Source organism: Equus asinus, chromosome 19, assembly GCF_041296235.1.
Source record: "Equus asinus isolate D_3611 breed Donkey chromosome 19, EquAss-T2T_v2, whole genome shotgun sequence".
Taxonomy (NCBI): Eukaryota; Metazoa; Chordata; class Mammalia; order Perissodactyla; family Equidae; genus Equus; species Equus asinus.
Window position 1 is genome coordinate 10493634 of NC_091808.1, and position 25925 is coordinate 10519558.

A 25925-nucleotide genomic window follows, 5' to 3' on the forward strand; every position below is an offset into this window, starting at 1 on the left:
TTTGTAGTCATGGTCACATCATCCACTTAATTACTGAGTCAACACATTTGTCAATCAAATGAATATTTGTTGTGTCCCTACTACTTGCAAGGCAGTCAGTCAGGCACCTGTCATGCACGGGAGGAGAGTGAAAAATTAACAATTAGTCTGGTTTAAGATCATATTTGTAGAGCCAGAATACGAATACTACAGAGTAATATAAAACAATTATTTATGTTGACTTGTAAAAGAAATACATGGCTTTACTTAGAATCTATATTGTTATACTAACATAGTAAATAAGACTCTCACTTCCCTGGTGCCAGTCCGGTGGCGCAGCGGTTAAGTGTGCACGTTCTGCTTCTTGGTGGCCCGGGGTTCACCGGTTTGGATCCCGGGTGCGGACATGGCACTGCTTGGCACGCCATGCTGTGGCAGGCATCCCACATATAAAGTAGAGGAAGATGGGCACAGATGTTAGCTCAGGGCCAGTCTTCCTCAGCAAAAAAGAGGAGGATTGGCAGCAGATGTTAGCTCAGGGCTAATCTTCCTCAAAAAAAAAAAAAAAAAGACTCTCACTTCCCTAACAAGGATATGCAAGAAATAAAACTTTTTCTATAAGGGAACATTAGAGCATTTTCATAGGTAATAAATGCCTGTTGTAACATGAACAAGGTAAACAGGGAAAAGCCTCTCTCTCCATCCCAATGCCAAGTGAATGTTTCCTAAACCTAATCTCAGTCACTCTGGCACCTCCCTCTTCTCTCTATGAAAGCTGAGTCCAAGTTTCTGAGGGGGAGCAGTGAGTCCTCTGTGCCATTATGTGCAAGCCAGCAGCAGCTGAGCTGCCCCCGTCCCATCTGCTCTTGGGTTACCATCCCACAGGTCAGAGGTAAGAGCTGCAGCAGTCTCCTGCCTCCTGGCAACATTTCCACTGGTGCCCTGCAGGAGGCACAGGGGGCTGGGAGGCTTGTCTCAGGCCAGTCCAGCCATCATCTCCTCTTGCAACATGCCCAGGGTGGGAGGTGCCCGAGACCTCTCAGCAGAGTCTATTTACCTGCCTCTCCCATTCCTCACCTGGTCTGGAGGGGGAGGGCACAGGGCTGCTCAGCAACTAGAGAGTCCATATACCTGGGGAGTGTACTGAGTTTTTTATCTTCACCCCCAAACCAGCTTGGAAGGAAATGGCAGAGGGCTCTTCTTGTGGACCGGCAGCATCTCAGTCCTCTTGCCCTCCTTTCTGAATCTCTCCGCCGTCCTGCAACCTGGGAGGTTTGCTTGTTGGAGAATCGGGAGATGGGCTCTCTGCATGTCCTCACCAATCTATTGTCTGTGCTGTAAACTTGAAGCCCTCCACCCCCAGCCAATGTCTGGGCTTTTGAAATTTAAAATCCTACACCCTTGCCTCTGAAAACCTGGTCTTGGGACATTCCTCTAAGGCAATGAGTGAAGCTGACTTAAGGGAGGAAAGCAGATATTGAAGGGAAAACAAGATAAGGAAATTCAAGGGAAAGTCCCCGATCAAACCTAAAGTTTGGTCTGGCCTTGCAGCCCCGTGTGACAGCATAAACTTGCAAACACACAGTTTAAAATAAAGCAATACGCACCTTACACCCGTTAGATTGGCAAAAACATCCAAAACCAAGAGTGACAAATGTTGGAGAGGTTGTGGAGAAAAAGGAACCCTCATACACTGTTGGTGGGAATGCAAACTAGTGCAGCCACTATGGAAAACAGTGTGGAGATTTCTCAAGAAATTAAAAATAGAAATACCTTATGACCCAGCCATCCCACTACTGGGTATCTATCCTAAGAACCTGAAATCAGAAATCCCAAGAGTCCCATGCACCCCTATGTTCATCACAGCATTATTTACAATAGCCAAGATGTGGAACCAACCTAAATGCCCAGAAACTGATGATTGGATAAAGAAGATATGGTATATATACACAATGAAATACTACTCAGCCATAAAAAAAGGACAAAATTGTTCCATTCGCATCAACATGGATGGACCTCGAGGGTATTATGTTAAGCGAAATAAGCCAGACAGAGAAAGACGAACTCTATATGACTCCACTCATAGGTGGAAGTTAACATATAGACAAGGAGATCTGATCGGTGGTTACCAGGGAAAAGGGGGGTGGGGGGAGGGCACAAAGGGGGAAGTGGTGTATCCACAACATGACTAACAAAAATGTACGACTGAAATCTCACAAGGTTGTAATCTATCATAATCTTAATAAAAAAAAATGGGGGGGGAAATAAAGCAATACCTAAAAGTATTTATAGTAGGTACAGCAATTACAATTATTTATTTATTTATAAACCTATGAACATTTATGAAATGTTCTCTTGGGGAGAAAACTATTTCATTGAAAAAAAGTTGAAACGCATTTTATTCAAAGAGGTTTTTTTCCCCAAGTTACATCCATGACCACAATGCAAAATTTGGTGAGAGTTCTGACGTCAGGCTCAAGTGTAACAGCTGGCCAAACCATCCCATGGCCCTTTCTGGTTAAGCTAAATGGGAATTGAGCAAAATCGTTTGTCAGCATCTGACAAGCTACAATCTAGATCTTTCCTGGTTTCAGGTCCCTGATTTCTGACCTGGGACAGAACTCATCTTATCTCCACACCTCCCGTCCTTCCTTCACTGTCCTGCAGACTCAGCTCTTGATTTTCCATTTAGTGCTTTGAATGCAAGTTCTTGCTCTCACAGCTCCTGTCAGTTCCCCCTGAGCCAGTCCTAGGGCTCCCAGTGGCTCCCGGAAGCTACATGCTACGATTCATTTTTCCCCAGACAAAGTAATGTAAAATTTCCTTTAGCTGGCTGCCGTCCAATGTGTCTCCCGTGTTTCAGAGACAAGCTTTTTCAAAGTGCAGTCTGTGCATTGTCTCAATTTCCTCACTTTTCGACTCCCTGCAGCCTGGCTCCACACTGCTACATGGACTCTGCTACTGCTTATGTCAGCAGTGAGTCTTCAGGGATGTGACTGGGAATCATTCATTCATTCAACAAATATTTATTGAGTGTCAGCCACGTGCTAGGGACACAGCAGTGTATGAAATGATCAAAAGGCCCCGTCTCCATGGAGTTTATGTTCTAGTTGGGAGAGAGAGACCCTGTAAATTTGCTTATTTTGTTACTGTCCCCATTTCAGCTTATCCCAACCCCCCAAGACAGAAATGTGGAAGAGCCTGTACGTCTTCACCCTTCATTCAGTCAGTGACTTAAGCCTCAATTCACCTCCCAAATCTCTCTCTCATCCACCCCTTCTCCACATTCCCACTACTTCCCTTAGTTTGGCCATGATGGAAATATTTACACCATAGAAACTGGCAGTTGCTACAAGTCAGGCTTTTTCCCCTGGAGAGCCATTTGTCAAGCATTTACCAGCACACTTTGATTAAGGACCTCAAATCTTTTCCCCTTGAACCGGTACAGAGGTTTTCTGTTCTCCACACCCCTTGTTTTACCCTCCTGGAAGTCATTCTTTACACATCTGCTGCAAGAATGTTCCTTCTAAAACATCAATGTGATCATGTCAACCCTCTGCCTAAGAGTCTTTCCGAGCTCCCCATCCCTTTCAAGGCCTTGGCGCTGTGTATAAACCTTGACCGTCCCTCCCACCCTGGAGAAGCACAGGGCTCTCTGTACTTCTGTTCTTGGCCCTTTCCTCACCTCACTGGGAAGACACTACACAGCCTTCCTGGGTGATCTCACCCATCCCTGAGACTTCTCGCTTGGCTTCCTACCGTCTACGTGCTGGTGATTCACCACGTATATCTCCAGCCCAGATCTCTTGGCTGAATGAACATCTCTACCTGGGCATGCCACCTTAATATATTTAAAACAAAATTCGGTATCTTCTCCTCCAAGCCGCCTCTTCCTGGGTTCTTATGTAAGTGAATGGCATTGCCAGGGGTTGGCACACTCTAGCCAATAGGCCAAATATGCCCACAACTTGAGCTAAGAATGGTTTCTAGAATTTTAAAAAGGAAAAAAACAAAACACCCCAGAAACAAAAGCATAAAGAAGAATATACAACAGAGACCATATGTGGTGTAGGGGAGCAGAATTTGTTATCCCAAAATATGTCTCTCTGGCATAAGGATTATTTTAGGCTGACTTTTTTTCCTTTGGTGAGGAAGATTAGCCCTGGGCTAACATCTGCTGCCAATATCTTCCTCTACCTTGTATGTGGGACACCACCACAGCATGGCTTGATGAGCGGTGTAGAGGTCTACAACCAGGATCCGAACCTGCGAACCCTGGGCCACGAAAGCAGAGGCTCAAACTTAACCACTATGATACTAGTCAGCCCTAGGCTGACTGTCTTTAAGAAACAAAAAACCTGAGGAAGAAGCTTTGACCTTCTCCCTAGCTGCCTGAAAGAATTTAGATAGAGGAACTGCTCCAGGAAGGAGATAGCACTATAGATAACTACAGTATAACTCAAACTAGGAGCTGTAGACAGGGAGGAACTGAGCAGGGCCTGCTGGATCAAAGTCCTCTCTGTTTCTCATTGTTTCTGGATGGCCTAGCAAACATTTGTTTACCAAACAACATTTACTCTTTTCTTTCTTCCTGTGAGTCACCTTCCTTCCCTTTGAAACCCCAGACCCTTGCCCTCTTCTTCTTAGTCAAGAATGACGAACATACTTCATTTTGCCTGACTGTCTTTTCATTCTCTCAAGTTAATGTGAATTTCCCATACATATGTAATTAAATTTGATTTTCTCCTGTTAATCTGTCTTATGTCATTTTGATTATTTGACCACCAAAAGAACCAAGAAAGGAAGTGTGGAATGCTCCCCTTCCTGACAGTAGCTTACAAGGCCTAAAATACTTCCTATCTGACCCATTACAGAAAAAGTTTGCCAACCTATGGATATTGCCATTTGCCAAAGAACCTAGGAATCAGTAGTGGTATTAATTAATTAATTAATAGTAATAATTGGCAAAAATTGAGTTTACTGTGTTGAAACACTGGGTGTTCTACATATTTCATTTTATTCTATCAACCTATAACTGTTAGGATGTTTTTGGCTACGTTTAACAGAAAACCCTGATTAACTGGCTGAAATGGAGTCTAGAAATAAGGAAGGCTCAGGCATAGCATGATCGGTGTTCAGTTATGTCATCAGGGGCCTAGGTTCTTCCATGGCTCTGCTTTCCCAAGCACAGGCAGTATCGGCTTCTACTAAAGGCTGGTTCCTGCAGGATCACAAATTCACTATCAGTGGCAATTGGTGTTACATAAGTTCTCCTTAACATCTGCTGAGAGAGACAGAAAAGCTCTCCCTCAACCATGGGATATGAGGAAGTCCTGCCTATATGACTGAACCAATTAGGACACATGCCTACCCCATTGTTTACTAAATAACTTTCTCTCTCACCCCAAATCCAAATGCTAAGCAAGTCTTCAAAATTATTTTATCTCCTAAATATCTCTTGAGTTTGTTTTTGTTTTTTTTTGTGAGGAAGATTGACCCAGAGCTAACATCTGTGCCAATCTTCCTCTACTTTGTATGTGGGACGTCACCACAGCATGGCTTTGATGTGGGGTCGGTGAGCCGAGGAGCTGAAAGAAAGATTTCTTGGACTCTCAAGATCTTGCAGTAGTGCTCTTTTATTTAGAGCATAGTGTGGAATAGCATGGGGACAGGGCCCACGGGCAGGAGGAGCCGCTGCCGCACTGAGTTGAGGGTTAGGGCTAATTTTATAAGGCATGCGTATGTGAGTCATCTCTTTACAAGACAAAGGAAAGAACATGAAAAAAAGTTAAAATGGTATCAGTGCAGGTGGGGTCTGGTCATTGAGTGATCCCATGACTTTTAGACAAGAATCAAATCGGATTAAGTAAAGGTCAGAAGCCACCACCGTAAATCAGTTACATGAGATTGCCAGACAGCAACCAACCCAAGTTCTTGCTTTCCCCATTAAGAGTTTCTAGAGAGACGTCATCTCCCTTCCTTCACAAATGCAAATGTCTCTCAAAGGGCAAGCAAATTCCAGTCCTCATCTGCAGTTCCAAAATTAACCTGCCTAAAATAATTCTCACCAGCTTGATGAGTGGTGTGTAGGTCTGCATCCAGGATCTGAACTCATGAACCCCAGGCCGCCAAAGAGGAATGTGTGAAATTAGCCACTACACCACTGGGCTGGCCCCTTGAGTTTGGTTCTATTATTTACAAATACATCCAAGGGGCTGTAGGATCCTAGAAAGCAGGGACAAGTGTCTTCTCTTCTCTGCATGTCCAACGTCTTCTGTAAAAATTATATGAATGAATGAAGAAACTTCATTCAAGTATCAGGTTTTCATTTTACAGTTGAGGAAAGTGAGATTCAGAGGGTGAGTTTCATTGGCCAAGTTCGCACAACAAGAATTAATTGAGGTCTGTCTGACACCAAAGTTCATGTTATTTCATTTACACCACATCTCCTTCCTCCTGTTCTGTCATCTTCTCCCTTTCCATTAGCTCCTTCCTCTTAGCCTTAAACATGCTCAAACCTCTCCCTTCCAACAACTAGAATTCTTTGACCATGCACTCCCTACAATTTGAACCTTCTCTGAGCTTTCCCTTTATAACAAATTTCTTGGAAAAATCATCCATTTTCCTTATCTTTATTTCCTCATTTTTTATTCACACACATCATGTTACTGAATCCATCTTGCAAATGTTACCAGGATCCACCCAACCTCCATATCTAAGGGCACACGTCTTTATTTTACTATACTCTGCAGCATTTGACTCCTTCTCTGGTTTCCTCCTCTTCCCAGAATTTTCCCAGATTTCCAAGGTTAAGTTCTTTAAGGATTTCCTGCCTTACAATATCTTCCCGCATTTGCACGGGTGACCTAGAATCCCTTCTTCACATCCCAGTTGGACCTTCTATGGCCCAATTTCCACCCAAGCTTCACAGTATCTACTGGAGAGTTCTATTCACTGGGCATGTAGCCCACTGAACTATAACTATTTATCTTTTATGACTACCACTAGCTTCCAAAGCAATCTCCAAGTCTTAGTTAGAGACTTTTTTTTTTAACCTGCAGAGTGCCCATGGTGAAAAGCACAGAGTTGAAATCAATAAGTACTTGTTGAATAAATTAATACATTGACTTATCCAGTGGCACATAGCCAGTAAATGGCAGACATCAAATCAAGAAAGGTCAGAGATTTTTCCAGTAGACTATACTGTTGAAAACAACAGTAAGTTTTCTAGGTATTAGAACTCATCAATATGTGGGATATAAACTAAATAAATCAATACTTTGAAAGATACAAAATTTTATTTATGTAAGTAATATTTATATTTTAATTTACATTTATAGATTTCTATTAATATAAATTTAGATTTACTTCAACTATTTCTATTTAAACACATATTTTATGTATACTAATTATGCATTTATGTATTAATTTTAAAAGTCAAAAAGAAGAAAGATGCTAAGCAATCTAAACAGCTGAGAAATCCTTATTGTTATGAAATGACCACGAAAGCACTTTTCTGTGAATCAGCAGAGTATTCCACTGTTATGTGAAATTTAGTATTTTAATCACATTAAATACATTTAAAAACTAAGACTGCGATTCAGCCACATCTTCTGATTTTACAGTAGATAAGGGGCCACAACAAAGGGGCGAAACAATGGTTGCCTGCTGCTTTGCCTCTTTTTTGAAATGCTAAGCGAGGGCAGGTGTTGGGGAAACCAACTTGATAGAAATGAAGAAAGAATTCTCAGGCAGCCTTACTTAACTGGCCATAAAAGAGAAGAAGATATTAAACTCCACAAAAGCTCTGAAAACTTTGCAGGTTGGGCTTCAGGCTATTTCTAGTCAAACTGGCGGGCAATCCTACAAATTAGAAAACAAAAAAGGGAGGTGACATGTTTTCGAAATTTAAAATTGGGAAATACTACAGTCAACAGGTCTGTAAGTAAATAGATTATAATTAGCCTTATCTCTTCAAGGTGCACCACAATTTTATTTCCACTTAACTGCTATGAATTGCACGAAGGCATCTCATTTCTTTGTAAATAAAGCTTTTTGCAACAAAAATTAAAATGAAATAAAACATAAAAAATACTACATAGGGGCCAGCCCCATGGTGTACTGGTTAAGTTTGGTGTGCTCTGCTTCGGTGGCCCAGGGTTCATGGGTTCAGATCCTGGGCATGGGACCACACCATTTGTCAGCCATGCTGCGGCAGTGACCCACATACAAAATAGAGGCACAGATGTTAGCTCAGAGACAATCTTCCCCACCAAAACAAAAACAAAAAATGATGAGATTGGGGTGGGGAGATAAGCTGTGTAGAGTTGCTGTGGGGGAGAAGCCAATCCTTAAAAACTCAAAACTTCAGTGACATAAATGAGCTCTTACACTGTGTGCGTAAATAATATCTTGCTAGATTTGCTGATAATTACTGTAGACATATTTCTGAAGAAAAAATAAAAATGAGGAGTCCTAAATGATTGAAATTTACTCTGAAGCCATAAATATATTTCCTTTCCCCAACCCAACTCCTCAGATTTATAAAAAATAAAATGAAAGAATTGAAATATATTATCCATTGAGGTGATCATCTAAGTTCCAATTATTTTTTCAGCAGAAAGTTTAAAAACCTGCCAATTAGGATGTCTCCACCCACTATGGACTACCACAAAAAGGTGAGTCAGTTTTCCTGGAGTGTGTTTGCATTTACTCGACTTTTAACAACAATGGCCACACCTCTTCCTGAACTGTTAGCTGGCAAAACTCTCCACATTACTTTCTTAATGATTTTGATTTTTTAAAGAGAACATTTAGGGGCTGGCCCCATGGCCGAGTGTTAAGTTCGCATGCTCGGCTTTGGTGGCCCAGGGTTTCAGCGGTTTGGATCCTGGGCACGGACATGGCACCGCTCATCAAGCCATGCTGAGGCAGCATCCCACATGCCACAACTCGAAGGACCCACAACTAAAATATACAACTATGTACTGGGGAAATTTGGGGAGAAAAAGCAGAAAAAAAAAAGAAGATTGGCAATAGTTGTTAGCTCAGGTGTCAATCTTTTAAAAAAAAAACTAAAGAGAACACTTAAAAACATTAAAAAGGCTTTATAGTTTTCACAACAATGATAAGGTTGATAGGAAACAATTCAAATAATAATAAAAATGTGATGAAAAAGTAAAAAAAAAAATCTAAAATCCCATTTCCAGGCATTAAAAAGTATTCTCACATTCTCCAAATATTTTGCAGAGTCTATATACACATTTATAGATTGATTTCTGTGTGTGTATATTTATTAGTTTTACATGAAGAGGATAATAATAAACATGCTCATTTGTAATCTCTTCTTTCATTCTATGTCATAGACATCTATTCATCTGATGCGTAAATAGAACATTGTTTTGGTGGCTTCAGTGTTCTCTTATACAGAAGTATACGTAATTTTCTTAAGGAATTTTCTTTTTTTTTTTTAAGATTTTATTTTTCTTTCCTTTTTCTCCCCAAAGCCCCCTGGTACGTAGATGTATATTCTTCGTTGTGGGTCCTTCTAGTTGTGGCACGTGGGACGTTGCCTCAGCGTGGTTTGATGAGCAGTGCCATGTCCGCGCCCGGGATTTGAACCAACGAAACACTGGGCTGCCTGCAGTGGAGCGAGCGAACTTAACCACTCGGCCACAGGGCCAGCCCCTTAAGGAATTCTCTATTGAAGGACTTTTAATTTGTCGTCCCCCCCCCCCCCCCGGCCCTTTTTGGTTATTATAAATAATGCTGTGATGAATATCCAGTTTACGTGTCATTTCAAATTTATGTAATTATCTCCTGAGGGTAAATGCCCTGAGGTGGGATGCCAGGGTAAAGGACACACATACATTACTTGACTAAATTTTGCTGAATTGCCTTTGGCAAGTATATTGGTCAGGATTAGGTTTAACTGAAAATGACAGAACATCCAACAAGCTGGCTTACACAAAACAGCAGTTTTTGTGTTTCTGTAAGAGAGGAGGCAGTCCCTGACCCTGGGGACCAGGCACCTTCCATTTTGGTACTCCATCATCTTCAGAACTTGGTTTCTTCTGCACGGGGGGAGATGGCTGCTCAAGTCCTGGCCATCAAATCTGCATTCCAGCCAGCAGGAAGGAGGAAGGGACAAAAAGGGTCTAACTCCCAAGGACTCTTCTGTGAAGTCACACTCACCACTTCTGCCGACATCCTATCGGCCGGAATTTGGTCGTGTGGCTACATCTACCTGCAGGGGAGACTGAGAAATGTCGTCTTTTTTTCTGGGATGCCCATATGTTCAGCTAAAAGTCAGGTAATCTTTTACTAAGGACAGGGGAAAAAAGACATTAGGGACAAGTAAAGGTTTCTGCCATAGGAAAGATGTACTAATTTGCACACCTGTCAGCATCACATAAAAGGAGCCATTTCCCATGCCTTTACCCACGCTGTTCTATCAGCCTCTTCTCATTGCAAATGCCTTTCATTACTTACAAGGAAAAATACTTAACCCATCCTCAAATAAGCCGTGTAGCTTATGCCACCAATACCAGTGATGCATACTTTTCCCCTCCGAAAGTAAAAAGAAGATGCAAACATGGGGACACAAGAGTTCCTCTGCCTTGACTTGTGCTTCAACATTAAAATTCTGTCCTCCCTCTCGGTAATCTAACCCATAGTTTTATATGCTGCCGAGTCAAAATCTGTATTTTCATTTCTGATCTCCAGAGTCCTACTAAATTATCCAGCTGCTTCCTGTGCACATCCACCTGGGTAATCCACTGGCATCTTATGCTCAACTTCAAAAATCGATCTCATCTTCTTTTCTTACAAACCTACCTACTCCTCCTCCTGCAGTCCTTATTTTGGTGGCACTAGTTGAGTCATTCTAGACTCTTAGCTCTCTGTGATTAAAAAACATTGACTCTGCGACCAAATTATATCAATTGCACTTTCTTAACAACTCTTGACATTCCTTTCATCTCCACTGTGCTTTTGAGGATCACAATAAAATCTCCTAAGAGGGCTCTCCACCTCCACGCATGAAGCAGGCTGTCTTCAACACGGCAGGTGAAGGCTTCGTACTAAAATGCTACCATGAATGTGATCTTTTTTTTTCTCTTAATTGAAAATCCTTTAAAGTCTCTCCATGGCCAAAATCCTCAGTGTGGCATACCTGGCCCCCCAGACAGTGACCCCTGCCCGCCTCTTCATCAGCATCATCTCACGCTAGGCCCATGACTACACCCCACATTTCAACACATCGCTTGTAGTTTCACAACTGTAGTATCATAATTCAGTGACTTTGCTAAGATGGACCTTCCTAGAATTCTTCCTGCTCCCCACTTCAGTCCCTGGAAAATATCTATTCCATTTTTTAAAGATTCAGATGCTATAGTCAAATCCTGAAGAAAACCCCTCCTAAGATGTAATCCCCTACATGTGGGCCACTTCCTTGCTTTGTGCCATTTTTGTGCTCTGTACTTGCTTCTAAAATATTATAGCAAAAAGGATCAACATTTATTAATCCAACAAATATTTACTGAATTCCCACTGCGTGCTTAGCGTTATGCTAAGAGCTGGATCCAGGACCATGTGCAAGCTGAACATGGACCTCAGGCTGCTGCCGCCTTTAGTCTATACTCTTCTTTGCTAGAAAAGAACTTCTCCTTCCCTATCAATCTCAATGAGATGCTAAGAAGCTGATGTTGCCTTGTTGGTGAAGACGTCAAGAGATATTTTCTTCAGTGTCTTGTCGCTTAGTCAAATGTTCATTTATTTTTGCTTTTATGACTCCATGCTGTTGGCTGCCACTATCAAGAGTCATTTGGATGTTTAAGATAGGAAAATTTGAGGTAACCTTTATTTGACTTATTATTTCTCAAGCTCTTTCCTCAAATTTACCCCTGAAAAAGGCCAGGTTAAGGGGAATCCTGGCAGAGATGAAGGTAGACCTGAGAACAAGATGAATAACTCAGCAAAGACTGGGGAAAAGGTGTTCCAGGTGGAGGGGTAGCAGAAACAAAGACTAAAGGACAGACGTGACATTGGGTGAGTTCAAGAGATGACATCTATGTGAGGACAGGACCCCCACAAACAAGGTTGCAGAGGCTTAGCTCACAGCACACCTTGGTCACAGCAGAGCACTGTGTACTTGGCCCACCTGGCTCACACATGTCCCCTGGAAGAGCAGGTCTGAGGCCTCCATGCTCTGCCTCTGCAGCCCTTCTCCCTCCTACGGCTGCTCTGCAAAAGCTCTGCTCGCATTCTACTTCCTTTTCATCTTCCCAATCTCCAGTTTCCTCTTTTATTATCTATCGCCAACAGGAATAGTCTTGGACAAAAAACCTTAAGGAAAGAGAAGATATACAGAAGGAAATCCAGGTACACTAAATTTTGCCCCAAAAGAAATCCAAGATAAGGAGAAACTTGTGAGGTAGAGCAGCATAACACAGTGCATTTCAGATAGATCAAGAAAGGTCTGGGTGTGTTATTCAGGATCAATCCTGAGTATTTAGTAAGAAAGCAATCATGTTGGGTTATGTAACCTGGAAAGGCAGTAGTGTGGCCGGCCTCAGGCATCAGATTATCAGCCTCCTCTCTTTCCTTCTGTTTCTCTTCCTCTCTGCTGTTGGCCTCATTATCCTCTATTGCAGATGTATGTCCCTCATGCAGGGGGGAGCCTGGCAGCTAGAAACTCCAAGCCTACATCTGAGGATCTCCAGAGAAACAAGAAACTAACTCTCCCTCTTCAGCTGAAGTTGAAAAATCCCAGGGAATGATTGTAGTGGTCCAGTCTGTGTCAACCACCCACATGCATCCTGGAGGCAGAGGGATTAATGATTGGCCAGGCCTGGCTCACGTGCTTATCTTTGTGCTTGCCCCCCAGTGGATCCCTCAAAAGAGTGGAGGCGCAAGGAGTGGAGAGGGGCAGTGGCTGGAATGAATTCCGGGCAGAAAATAAATTGTCGTTTTGGTTGGAACAGAGACTTTGTGGCAAAGAATATCAGGAGAAAAGTTAGGAGTGGGAAATGGGGCCAGATTGTATAGCTCAACACCCTGTAAGCGAAGCAGAGCACCAGATCTCCTGAAAAGTCTATGTATGTGCTTGTGCACAGCTGATTCTCGTTATTCACAGTACTTAGGTTCTAGAAAGTCGCTGCCGATGCTGAATTAGCGAACACCGGATCACTGCCCTAGGGGAAAACCAGGTAGGTTCCTGGGAGCCTCTGGTCACATTTTCATCAACGGATCAACACGTAACCTTGTTTTATGTGTGTTTCTGTTTAAAGATATTTTATTTAACACATGTTGTTGATTCATTAACACTGAACTCACAACCAACAGCACTGTAATTCAGGCCTGAACGAAGCTTATCTAACACACATATTTTCTCCATAAGGCACATCACAGCCTGTTTGCACTTGGGAACACGAGGCAACACTTCAGCACTATGCTTGGAGGCCATTTTATTATTTTTTTACTTTTATTTTTTGAGAAAGATTAGCCCTGAGCTAACTACTGCCAATCCTCCTCTTTTTGCTGAGGAAGACTGGCCCTGGGGCCCGCCTGGTGGCGCAGCTGTTAAGTGCACACGTTCTGCTTCTCTGCCGCTGGGGGTTTGCTGGTTGGGATCCCGGGTGCGGACATGGCACCGCTTGGCAAAAGCCATGCTGTGGTAGGCATCCCACGTATAAAGTAGAGGAAGATGGGCATGGATGTTAGCTCAGGGCCAATCTTCCTTAGCAAAAAGAGGAGGATTGGCAGTAGTTAGCTCAGGGCTAATCTTCCTCAAAAAAAAAAAAAAAAAAAAAACTGCCCTGAGCTAACATCCGTGCCCATCTTCCTCTACTTTATACATGGGATGCCTGCCACAGCATTGCTTTTGCCAAGCGGCGCCATGTCCCCATCTGGGATCTGAACCAGCGACCCTGGGCCACGAGAAGTGGAATTGTGCACTTAACCACTGCACCACTGGGCCGGCCCTTGGAGGCCATTTTACACAGTGACATTACCACCAAAAAGCACAAAAATGAGAACAACGTGGCACTAAGTAGACCACGAAAAGGAGACTTGTTTACAGAATGAGAGCTGAACCAAGAAGTCAGCTGGCTGCCTTGTTCTACCTCACCTGGGAATCTGGCAGTGGGTAGACTCAATTTTTTCTCTGCTCTGCATATGTCCAGGAATGACTGGGAAAGCACCAAGAATATACTGATTTTGGGGTTACAAATAAATTTTTAGCGAGCAGGCAAATTCACAAATACAGAAAGTGTGAATAATTAGGACTGACTGTATTTTCCCCTCACTATTTTGGAAGATTCATCGAGCAGTGGTGGGCAGGAAGGAGGAAGGCACCAGATGTGGAGACCAACTGAGAGAAGCAGCAGCACTGGTGGGAGGCACTGAGGGAGGGACAGGGAGGCCATGAGGGGTGAACACAAGAGAATCCAAAGGAATGGAGGACGAGACTTGATTTCCAATTGGATATGAAGGGAAGAAGACGGCAATGTCAAGGAGGAGGGAGGAGTCAGTAGCTTGAGCCTAGAAAGATGAAGAACCAAGTCTGGAAGGGGACCTGACTTTGAGCAAGCTGCTGAATTCTGAAGGGGGCCTTTGGTCCTGTCAGATGTTATGTATTCTTCACTCTGAAAAATTTTTTTAGAGTATATATGTAACTGAGGAGCTGGAGGCAGCCACTGAGACAGAATTTGGCATAAAAGGGTATGAATGTGTAAATAATTTTTCCTGCTGAATGCGAAGTTTTCCCTTAAAAAAAAAGTGCTACAGAGACATTTTATGTAACAACACAAGACCCCAAATAGGCAAAGGAATCCTGAGAAAAAGAACAAAGCTGGAGGTATCACATTCCCTGATTTCAAAATATACTGCAAAGCTCTAGCAACCAAAACGACATGGTACTGGCACAAAAACAGACACACAGATCAATGGAACAGAATCGAGAGGCCAGAAATAAACTCACAAATCTATGGATAGCTAATCTTCAACAAGGGAGCCAAGAACATACAATGGAGAAAGGAGAGTCTCGTCAATAAATGGTGTTGGGAAAACTGGACAGCTACATGCAAAAGAATGAAAATAGATCATTATCTTACACCATACACAAAAACTAACTCAAAATGGATTAAAGACTTGAATGTAAGACCTGAAAGCATTAAACTTCTAGAAGACAACATAGGCAGTACACTCTTCAACATCGGTCTTAGCAGCATATTTTCAAGTACTATGTCTGATCAGGCAAGTGAAACAATAGCAAAAATAAACAAATGGGACTACATCAAACTAAAAAGCTTCTGCACAGCAACAGAAACCATCAAGAAGACAAAAAGACAACCTAACAATTGGGAGAAGATATTTGCAAACCATCTATCAGATAAGGGGTTAATATCCAAAATATACAAAGAACTCATACATCTCAACAACAAAAAAAACTAACAACCCAATTAAAAAATGGGCAAAAGAGCTGAACAGACATTTCTCCAAAGAAGATATACAGATGGCCAACAGGCACATGAAAAGATGTTCAACATCATTAACTATCAGGGAGATGAAAATCAAAACTACAATGAGATATCACCTCACTCCTGTCAGAATGGCTCTAATTAAGAAGACAGGAAACAACAAGCATTGGAGAGGATGTGGAGAGAAGGGAACTCTCCTTTACTGCTGGCGGGACTGCAAACTGGTGCAGCCACTATGGAAAACAGTACAGAGATTTCTCAAAAAATTAAGAACAGATCTACCATGTGATCCAGCTATTCCACGCTGGGTATTTATCCAAAGACCATGAAAACACGAATGCATACATGCACCCCTATGTTCACTGCAGCATTATTCACAATAGCCAAGACTTGGAAGCAACCTAGGTGCCCATCAAGGGACAAACGGATGAAGAAGATGTGGTATATATACACAATGGAATACTACTCAGCCATAAGAAAGGATGAAATATGGCCATTTGTGATAACATGAATGGACCTTGAGGGTACTATGCTAAGTGAAATAAGTCAGAGGGAGAAAGTCAAATACCATATGATCTCACTCATAAGTAGAAGATAAAAACAACAACAACAACAAAGAAACACATAGAAACAGAGATTGGCTTGGTGGTCACCAGAGGGGAAGGAGCTGGGGAAGAGGTGATTAGGCACATGAGTGTGGTGATGGATTGTAATTAGTCTTTGTGTGGTGAACATGATGTAATCTACATAGATTTCAAAATATAATGATGTACACCTGAAATTTATATAATGTTATAAATCAATGTTACTGCAATTAAAAAAAGAAGAAGAAAAAAGGAGACATTTTAATAGTTTTGTAGAGGAGAAAGACTCATCTTGAAACTAAAGGAACTTACCAGAACAAAAATGTAAGGTAGGGAAGGAAATTGTGCCAATAATTTGAATGTCTTACTTCATAAAATCCTTAAATCATTATTAGGAGGTAGAAAGTATTATCTCCACTTTTGTCTGGGTAAGAAAACAAGATCAGTGACCAGCCCTGTGGCCTAGTGGTTAAGTTTGACATGCTCTGCTTCAGTGGCCTGGGTTTTGTTCCCAGGCGCAAACCTACCTCCCTCATTGGCGGCCATGCTGTGGTGGGACCCACATACAAAAGAGAGGAAGATTGACACAGATGTTAGCTCAGGGCGAATCTTCCTCTGCAAAAAACAGGAAGATTGGCAACGGATGCTAGCTCAGGGCAAATGTTCCTCAGCAAAAAAAAAAAAGAAAAAGAAAACGAGACCATTTCAAGAGTTCAATGGCTCATCTCCCCTCCTTCATTCTCAGAGAAACTTCCTCCCTCTCCCTCCTGTCTTCCACATTGCTGTAGTCAGAGTAAGTTCCATCCTGCAGCTTCAGTCATGTCATTCTCTGCAAAAATCCTTGGTGGATCCCTATTACCTAGAACAGCAGTATTCAAACTTTTAGTTTTTCATAGCAGAACCCCTTTATTAAGGGAAATTCGGTACAGATTTTATTTATATCTGTTTGTATAGATCTATGTCAATTTATGTTTATCTATTGAATGAAAGGGGTATTTTGTGAAGTTTTTTAATAAGTTCAGATTAATAGCACTTATTATCAAGTTAACAAGAATAAAGAAACTATTCCGATAAAAAGAGAACTTTGAAATTCTGCAGTGAAATATAGATGAGAATGAATATTATTAGTGTTACTCAGCACCAGTAGTCAATTAATTTTTGCATTTATTATAAAATAATACAGGGAAAACCCTGATCCATGCGGAGGATCATAAACCTGTTTGCCACATTACATCTAGAGTGATTTTTTAAAAATGCAAATGCGATCACCACATTTCACAAAGTTTAAAATGCCATCGACGGTAAGTTGAATCATTATTTTATGTATAGCCTAGAACGAAAAAATGCTAATTAAACTTTGAGTTTTGGAGATATTAAGATGTAAAAAAAAGCGTGTCTCACAATCATTGGGATACAGTATGCCAGCCACTTCATCCTCTTAAAAACCAACGGCTCCTGGTTCTCTCGGTAACAGGACAAAGCTGATTATATCCTAAGAAGCCTGCATGGCCTCACCAGCCCACTCTCCATCTGCACTGCCCTTCTTTTCATTCACTCCATCTTCCAGGTCGCAGATGAAGCTTCATTTCCTCTGGAGAACCTTCCCTGACCAGGTCACATCCTCAAGTATGTGGGTGTCGCTCCTTGACAGCACTCAACCCTGGCTGACATCTTGCTGGGTTGACATCTTGGCTTGGCTAATATGTTTATTTGATCAGCAGCTAGCTCCATGAGGGCAGAGAACAGGGAACTTCTGTTCCCTACTGTATCCTTAGTGCTTGGGACAGCACCCAGTATCACCCGGTACACAGGAGGCACTCAAACATTTGCCGAATGAATGAATTTAAATCATCTTTTTTTAATTCACATTGCTGATTTGAGAATACTCTTCAATTCAAAGGATCCAGAAGATCCAAAAATGTAAGAATAGTTAAGGCTTCTATTTCAGAGCTGAATCATTAACAATATCTACCAAATTCTTGTCTCCTTATCACAAACACCAAATTCAGACAAAATGCATTGAAAATTACTTACAATGTGTTAAGACTCTCTCTGGCTTGATGTTATTACCACAAGGCGGTCAATGAGCTTTCGCGAACTCTCAGTGTTCCAAGATTCTGTGCTGAGCTGATGTGTCTGAACTTCTGCTGACTTTCAGGCCTCCTCTCTGCTCTGATTATACCTGCCTTGTACAGGCACGAATCCAAAGAGGGTTGGGCAGCGCTCAGCCTTCCCAAACAATGACACATTTGTCAGAAATTCTATTGTGTTCGCAGCGATGACAGATGCTTTCCTCTGGCCTGCACCAAAACATGTTCATCTAGATTTTGGAAGCACAAGTTAAGGCATTAAACTGTGGTATATAAAACATTTCAGAGGGTAGGTATTTCTTTTGTATTGCAGGTTTTAAATTAGTAGAAAATATTCCTGAAGAGGAGATTTGAATAAGATGCTTGTGGAACCTCAGAAGCACGTTATTTGAAAAACCAAAGGGTAATCTGAAAACCACTGGCTGGCTGAGTCAATTCTTAATTCTTGATTTACCAGGCACTTCTTGACCTGCTTACTCCCTGGCTGTTTCTCAGTGGTCCTGGCACCCAGCTCTTCATCCTACGACAGCACGTTACATATCACCGGCCCTGGAACAAGTCCTGCTCTCACACGCCCTCGGCCCAGAGGACACTCCCCACCTCTTCTTTGTCTTGGTCTCAGCTCACATCTAGTCCTCGTGAGGTCTTCTCTGACCACTGCCACAGCTCAGGATTTGCTCCAGTGCTCTCACCAGGCGGTTCTCATCCACTGCACATGACCTTGCTGTAGTCTGTGTTTGTTTCCTGCCAGACTGCAAGCTTCTAGAGGGAAGGCACTCCATCTTTGCTTGGTTGGCCTGGTCTGGGGCTTGGTGTGCAGCAAACGCTTAATGAAGCCCTTTCTCTCATACCCTTGCCAACGTGGATAGTTTCAGTTTTTTGCGAGTGGAAACATTTCTATCTTGTGGTTTTAAATTGCATTTCCTTCAGATGGCCAATAGGCACATGAAAAGATGTTTAACATCGCTAATCATCAAGGAAACGCAAATCAAAACTGCAATGAGGGGCCGGCCCAGTGGCAAAGCAGTTAAGTTCCCACTTTCCACTTCAGCAGCCTGGGGTTTGCTGGTTTGGATCCCCGGTGCGGACCTATGCACAGCTTGTCAAGCCATGCTGTGGCAGACATCCCACATATAAAATAGAGGAAGATAGGTATGGATGTTAGCTCAGGGCTAATCTTCCTAAAAAAAAAAAACAAAAACAAAACACAAAAAACAAAACAAAACAAAAACTACAATGAGATATCACCTCATACCTCTCAGAATGGCTGTAATTAACAAGATGAGAAATAGTAAGTGCTGGAGAGGATGTGGAGAAAAGGGGACCCTCATACGCTGCTGGTGGGAATGCAAACTGGTGCAGGCACTATGGAAAACAGTATGGAGATTCCTCAAAAAATTAAAAATAGAAATACCATATGATCCTTCTATCCCACTACTGGGTATTTATCCAAAGAACTTGAAATCAATAATTCAAAGAGACTTATGCACCTCTATGTTCATTGCAGCCTTACTCACAAGAGCCAAGATGTGGAAGCAACCCAAGTGCTCAACGACTGATGAATGGATAAAGAAGATGTGGTATATACATAGGATGGAATGCTACTGAGCCATAAAAAAGAGAAAATTGTCCCATTTGCAACAACATGGATGGACCTTGAGAGTATTATATTAAACGAAATAAGCCAGACAGAAAAAGACAAACACCATATGATTTCACTCATCTGTGGAAGATAAACAAACACATAGATAAGGGAGAACAGATTAGTGGTTATCAGAGGGGAAGGCGGTGGGAGGGTGGGCAAAAGGGGTAAAGGGGCACAGGTGTATAGTGATGGATGGAAACTAGACTATTGGTGGTGAGCACGAGGCAGTCTACACAGAAACTGATCTATAATAATGTACATCTGAAATTATACAATTACACAATGTTATAAATCAATATGACCTCAATAAAATAAAAAATAAACAAAATTGTATTTCCTTGATCACTAGTAAGTTTAAGCATCTTTCCATGTTTATTACTTGTGTATTTGTTTAGGTGACTGTTTCTTCATATTCTTTACCTATTTTTCCATGAGCCTATTTATCTCATTCATTTGTAGGATTTTTTTTTTTTTTCCTGCCTTGACACTTTTTTTCTTTGCTTGAGGGAGATTGTCACTGAGCCAACATCTGTGCCAATCTTCCCCTATTTTATGTGGGATGTCACCACAGCACGACTCGACGAGTGGCACTAGGTCTGCACCTGGGATCTGAACCTGCGAACTCAGGGCTGCTGAAGCAGAACGCGTGAACTTAAGCACTACACCACCGGGCTGGCCCTGAGAGACTATTTTGAAAGCTCTCCCAAGTAGGAAATTGCATAGCCTTCCATAGTAATTCATCACACTCAGCCAGTTCTTCCCTGTTTAATCTAAATCCCACACACTGCAGTTGGGGCCACTTCCTCTTGTTTTGACCCCTGCTGTGTAAATGGAGAATAGTTGATTATCATCAGTTATGACTAAATCATTCTTTAAAAAAAAAAAGTACTATTAAATAACCCAGGCCTCTGTTGCTTAATTGAATAATCATAGTTATTTCAACCTTTACTCATAGATCTTATTTCCTAATTATTTTTATCTTCATTACTAAACTCTAAGTCCTCTACGTTCTTTAGTGCAGAATCTAGAGCTTAAAAATGGGAACAAGGGACTGGCTCATGGTGGGCACAACTGGAAGATGACCTCACGGTTCCTGATTTCTGCACTCCTATTCCTGCCTCTCATTATGGTGCCTTTACCCCTTACACAGCTACTTTCTTGTTTCCTTGGTTGATAGTCACCCGGAAAATATCCATCAGCCAGACTGAGGGGGATTCAGAGCAAGGATTCTTTTAGCTGATTATTGCTTTCTAAGTATTTGACACTCTTAAATCAAAATTCTCTGTCAATCTCTTACCATGTTAGTAAGGAATCTACATTAATAAGGCTGATCCTATCCTCTAAGATCTATATCATTATAAGCAGCAAATTTAATGAATATGTTTCTTTTTGTTTTTCCTAGATTGCTGGCCACTTAGTCCTGACCACCCATCTTCCCAGATGGCGTGTATTTTCATAACCACGCTCTGAGTCTGGTTCTTTGTCCAGCGAGCCTCATAGGATGGTTGTAATCTGATTCCCTAATAGACTGATGAGGGTTTCCTAGAGAACATAATTTTAAACCCTGAAAGTCAAAATAGACTGCAGCAAGTCTTCCAAAAGCACTGCTCAAGATTACAATGAACGAGTCTGACAAGGCTTTTGTCTTCGTGAGTATTCAGTAATCTGTCCAAGTTAAAAAAAAAAAAAAAGCTTTAATTAAGGTCACCCTTTTTTAACTTAAAAAATTGTATTAGTTTGGTTCTTCTGAGGCTTCTCTCCTTGGTTCTCCCATGGCCATCTTCTCCCTGCGTGGTCACATGGTTGCCTCTCTGTGCATATCTGTGTGCTAATCTCTTAAGGACAATAGTCATATTGGATTAGGACCAACCCCACAGACCTTGTTTAATTAATTAATTAATTTTTTTTAGGAAGAATAGATTGAGAAGAGCTAAGGTGGGGCTGGCCCTGTGGCGCAGCCGTGAAGTTCGCACTTTCTGCTTCTCAGCGGCCCTGGGTGCTGACATGGCACCGCTTGGCAAAAAGCCATGTTGTGGTAGGCGTGCCACATATAAAGCAGAGGAAGATGGGCACGGATGTTAGCTCGGGGCCAGGCTTCCTCAGCAAAAAGAGGAGGATTGGCAGTAGTTAGCTCAGGGCTAATCTTCCTCAAAAAAAAAAAAAAAAGAAGAGCTAAGGCACAAATATAGGCTCTGAGAAATACCAACATGAATGTGGTCATAAAGGCAAGAAGCACTTGAGTTGCCACAAACATAGAAGAACCAGGAAAAAAAATCCATGGGCTATAAAGAAGAAGAGCATTTCAAGGAAAGCCTGATCAACAGCATGAAATGTCAAGCATGCCAAGGTCACATAATCTCCTTTGGATTTAGCAATTATAGAGTCACTGAGTAACTAGGAGGAGTGAGAGGGAGGTAGGGGATGGCTTAAGGAAGAATGACAGAAAAGGTCATGCAGGCAGTGAATACTTTGTGAAGGAAAAGAGTAAAAGATGAGAGATAGGAAGGGATGTAGGGTCAAGGATGTGATTTCTTTTGGAAGAGAGCAACTTGAGGGGAAACTGTAATTCAAGAGCAATTTATCGTATATTAACCTCTGAGTCACTCATTGTTTTCATTGAATTTCTATCTCATTACTTCCATTTACAAATATTTTTCCTCCAAGATCTGTCCTGTCTTCTTAAACAGCAGGAAACTTTTTGCTTTTTATAGCTGCAAAGTATCATATCCAAACTTCTGAAAGTACTGAGTATCAACTATCTTTTATTCTTTAGCTCACATGTCAGACCTGCCATTGAGCTGTACCACTTAAGTGAACCAGGCTCCTGAATGCTCACAGCTCCTGAAGGTTCTGTACTTAATTATTTAAGTTCACGACTGTGGTTCCTCTCCCTCTGCTCCTGTTTTCTTTTTAAAGATATGCTTTTTTGGTGAGGAAGATTGGCCCTGAGCTGACATCTGTTGCCAATCTTACTCTTCTTTTCTTTTTCTCCCCAAAGCCCCAGTACATAGTTGTATATCCTAGTTGTAGGTCATTCTAGTTCCTCTATGTGGGACAACACCTTAGCATGGCTTGATGAGTGGTGCTAGGTCCGCACCCAGGATCCAAACTGGCGAATCCTGGGCCGCCTAAGCAGAGTGTGAAAACTTCATCACTCAGCCACAGGGCCGGCCCCTGTTCCTGGTTTTGACATTTTCCTTCATTGCGTTGTAGGAAGACACACAATTAAAACATTTTTTTTTAGGGAAATGAAACAGAGATGTAGCTGTGGCATTTGGAAAAAGTGTAAAGTACGGCTGGCCAAAGAAGGTTACTCTCTGCTTGGCCATGAGTGGATCCCAGGTGTTCATTTAGGCTCTCGAAATCCGTTTCTCATCTATATAATAATGGTACCCATCTTATAAGCTTGTTGTAAGGATTAAATGCCACACCTGTTGTAAGCATTCAATGATGTTTAGTTTTATTATAATTATTAGGTTTATTATTAAAAAGATGTGACAAATGGATCAAGCAAATTCTATTTGATTGACTATAGGTTGTAAGACGGTTCTTAGGTAAATAATTGCTCATTGAGGCTATAGTAAGAAAAAACCAAACTGATCTCATTTACTTAAATAATTAGGAAGTCTTTTTCAATACTGAATCATACCTTAACACCACAGTGAAGATTCTTAAAAAGGAAGACATCAACCAATCCCTCCAAATGCCCGAACGATTGTATAAGCCATTTAGAATTCCTAAATATTATGTAGATATTAGGATACTAGCATAGTTATTCACTTTTTTGAAAAAAAATTCAATTTATTTAAACCAAACCGCCCCCCCCCCCAAAATTCACCCATTCCTCCTATTCTGCACCCCCACCCCGCCCCTGCCGGCAACCACCAACCTGTTCATTGTATCTATGAGTTTGGTTGTTTTTTTAGATTTCACATGTAAGAAAGATCATACAGTATGTGCCTTTCCCTGTCAGACTTATTTCACTCAGCATAATGCCCTCGAGATTCATCCATGTTGTCACAAATGGCAGGATTTCATTCTTTTTTTTTTTCTCCCCAAATCCCCCCAGCATATCGTTGTGTATTTTAGTTGTGGGTCCTTCTAGTTGTGGCATGTGGGACGCCGCCCCAACATGGCCTGATGAGCAGTGCCATGTCCGAGCCCGGGATCTGAACCGATGAAACCTGGGGCTGCCAAAGTACGCAAACTTAACCACTTGGCCACCGGGCTGGCCCCTTCACTCTTTTTTACGGCTAACTACTATATAGAGATAGGTAGGTAGCTAAACACACACACACCATAATTTCTTTATACATTCATCCATCAATGAGCACTTAGGTTGTTCCCATTTTGGCTATTATAAACAATGCTGCAATGAGCAGGAGGGTGCACCTATCTTTTTGGTTTTTGTTGTTGTTTTTGAGGAAGATGAACCCTGAGCTAACTACTGCCAATCCTCCTATTTTTGCTGAGGAAGACTGAGCCCTGAGCTAACATCCATGCCCATCTTCCTCTACTTTATACTGGGACGCCTACCACAGCATGGCTTTTTGCCAAGCTGTGCCATGTCCGCACCAGGGATCTGAACCAGCAAATCCCGGGCCGCTGAAAAGCGGAAGGTTCGCACTTAATCACTGCCCCACCTGGCCGGCCCCTGTATTTCCATGATGATTAACGACCTAGAGCATCTTTTCAGGTACTTGTTGGACATCTGTATGCCTTTTTTGGAAAAACGTCTATTCAGATCTTCTGCCCATTTTTAAATCGGATTGTTTGGTTTTTGGTATTGAGTTGTATGAGTTCTTTAAATATTTTAGATATTAACCTCTTATCAGATATATGATTTCCAAATATTTTTTCCCATTCAGTGGGTTGGCTTTTCATTCTGTTGATGGTCTCCTTTGCTGTGCAGAAGCTTTTTCATTTGGTGTCGTCCCACTTGTTTATTTTTGCTTCTGCTGCTTTTGGTGTCAGATTCACGATATCATTGTCAAGACTTATGCCAAGGAGCTTACCACCTATGTTTTCTTCTAGGAGTTTTATAGTTTCAGGTCTTATATTTAAGTGTGTAATCCACTTTGAATTAATTTTTGTGTACGGGTAAGACGGTGGTCGAGTTTCATTCTTTTGCACGTGGCTGTCCAATTTTTCCACCACCATTTATTGAAGAGACTGTCCTTTTCCTATAGGGTATTTTTGGTTCCTCTGTCATAAATTAATTGGCCATACACACATGGGCTTATTTCTGGGCTCTGTATTCTGTTCCATTGATCTATGTGTCTGTCTTAATGCCAATACCATGCTGTTTTAGTTACTATAGCTTTGTAACATAGTTTGAAATCAGAGAGTGTGAAGCCTCCAGTTTTTTTGCTCTTTCTCCTGATTGCTTTGGCTATTTGGGGTCTTTTATAGTTCCATACAAATTTTAGGACTGTTTGTTCTCTTTCTGTGAAAAATGCTATTGGGATTTTGATAGGGATTGCATTGAATCTGTACAGCACTTTTTGGTCGTATGAACATTTTTTTTTCTTTTGCTGAGGAAGATTTACCTTAAGCTAACACCAGTACCAATCTTCCCATACTTTTGTATGTGGGATGCCACCACAGCATGGCTTGATGAATGCTGTATATGTCCACGCCCAGGATCAGAACCCACAAACCCTGGGCTCCCGAAGTGGAGTGCACAAACTTAAGCACTCGGCCACTGGGCTGGCCCAGGCTCTCTTGTTTTCTTATGGAACTTTCATAGAGTATGTTTGTGTGTATAACACTTAGCTTTTCAATCCACATAAAAATTTTTTTAATGTATATAGTATAAGATAGGGATTCAGTAAATTTTTTCTAACAATTTTAATAGCCGACTGTTGCAATAATTATTGAATGGTTCTTCATTTCCCCACTGATTTGAAATGTCAAGTGGGCATTTGAGATGAGATTCAAACGAGCGGGAGGATTTAGATGTGGGGAGACAGACAGGAAGCTACCCAGGTGATTAGGGCTAAGTGTACAGCAAGAGCATGGGAAAGCGATGAGTGTTCCTTAAGGAATGGTGAGTCTGGTGGTCCTGGACCCAGAAAGTACACAGTTTATAGTGATCTGAAGAATCATTTGGAGAAAAATAGCAAACTAAAATTTTAATACAGGCATA

General features: G+C 41.7%; 1 protein-coding gene across 3 annotated transcripts in view; it reads right to left on the bottom strand.

Annotated features, from left to right (window-relative positions):
- Nucleotides 1-25925, bottom strand: part of FBXO36 (F-box protein 36) — an 85878-nt gene that overhangs the window by 51561 nt on the left and 8392 nt on the right. The window contains exon 1 of one of the 3 annotated variants that reach the window (XM_044751317.2): nucleotides 18077-18223. The exons of the other annotated variants lie outside the window; for them this stretch is intronic. The gene's annotated coding sequence lies outside the window, so the exon portion shown is untranslated. Of the gene's footprint in view, nucleotides 1-18076; nucleotides 18224-25925 lie in introns of those variants that run through there. 3 annotated transcript variants of the gene reach the window in all.